The sequence below is a fragment of the Austrofundulus limnaeus genome, unplaced genomic scaffold (assembly GCF_001266775.1).
Source record: "Austrofundulus limnaeus strain Quisiro unplaced genomic scaffold, Austrofundulus_limnaeus-1.0 Scaffold68, whole genome shotgun sequence".
Taxonomy (NCBI): Eukaryota; Metazoa; Chordata; class Actinopteri; order Cyprinodontiformes; family Rivulidae; genus Austrofundulus; species Austrofundulus limnaeus.
Window position 1 is genome coordinate 1,958,280 of NW_013952470.1, and position 1,414 is coordinate 1,959,693.

The 1,414-nt window shown below is 39.3% G+C and overlaps 1 protein-coding gene across 1 annotated transcript in view; it reads left to right on the forward strand.

Annotated features, from left to right (window-relative positions):
• pigg (phosphatidylinositol glycan anchor biosynthesis class G (EMM blood group)) overlaps positions 1–1,414 on the forward strand; it is a gene marked incomplete at its 5' end in the record, with an annotated part of 135,656 nt that overhangs the window by 69,547 nt on the left and 64,695 nt on the right.

The following is a 1,414-nucleotide window of genomic DNA, read 5'->3' on the forward strand; positions in this document are numbered from 1 at the left end:
AGTTGTTACATCCACATGATTAACAATTATTACGTCCACATGATTAACAATTATTACATCCACATGATTAACAATTATTACATCCACATGATTAACAGTTATTACATCCACATGATTAATTATTACATCCACATGATTAACAGCTATTACATCCACATGATTAATAATTATTACATCCACATGATTAACAATTATTACATCCACATGATTAACAATTATTACATCCACATGATTAACAGCTATTACATCCACATGATTAACAGCTATTACATCCACATGATTAACAGTTATTACATCCACATGATTAACAATTATGACATCCACATGATTAACAGTTATTACATCCACATGATTAACAGTTATTATTTCCACATGGACACAGTTAAATAAAAGACGCACAAAGTTGCGCCAAAAATACATTTAACAGGAACAGATTCAGCCTTACTGGAGGATATAATAAATAGTGTAACACTCAGAGCTTTTATTTATAAACAGATAGAATTTTCTGATGACGAGTGGCTCATAAGCCATTTTGAGGAAAAATCATTTTTTAGTTTGGCACTGCTGCGCTCTGAGAGCACGACACAGCGAGTAGCCGCGTGCGCCGCACGTGCAGCAGCAGCAGCGATTGAACTGGGGTTCCACAGGAGCTTTCCAGAGGGAGCTGGCAGACCCATCAGGACTCAGTCCAGTCCACCCAAAGCAGAGTCATGACCAACAGAATGGTCTCATCCATGTGATTCTAAAGGCTGAGTTATGGTCGCGCTCTGGAGCGCGCGCTCCCTCGCGGGCAGTGGAGATGTTTCATACTTGGCGTTTACGTTGTTGTAGATTTCTCCAAAATGACACGTGGAAGTACACTTTACAAATTGTGAAAATGCTGTAAGTAGGAGAGCAAAAGTTTGACAGACAAACAGACTGCACACAAAGGCTGCGGTGTGCACAGCCTTTGTGGAGACTCTCCAACATCACATCACGTCATGTGAACTCTACTGAGGCGCAGAGACTCGTTTCTTCATATCAGCTATGTAATAAACAAGATCTATGTTCTACCAAACATTTAAGTTCCTCTGTGTTTACAGTAATTATGGTAATAAACTTGTGCGCAAAGTTAATATTTTCTGACTCAGAATGGATGGATGAGCCGGTTGCGCAACACAGCAGTTTGCGCACACACACACACACCGACACACAATCACTCTTTCTTTGCGTGACAAACATATTTTATTCCTATTTTTGCTTAGGATTTTTTTTCACACTCACATTATATTTAATTCATTATTTTCCTGACTCTAGAAATCATTTCTGATCGCGCAGGGATCACTCAAACATGTCCTTCACACATGCAGGAAGTAATTTGCATCTGTTTAACATATGTTAATGAAGGCGTGTCAGGGGAGGTGTCTTACCTGCG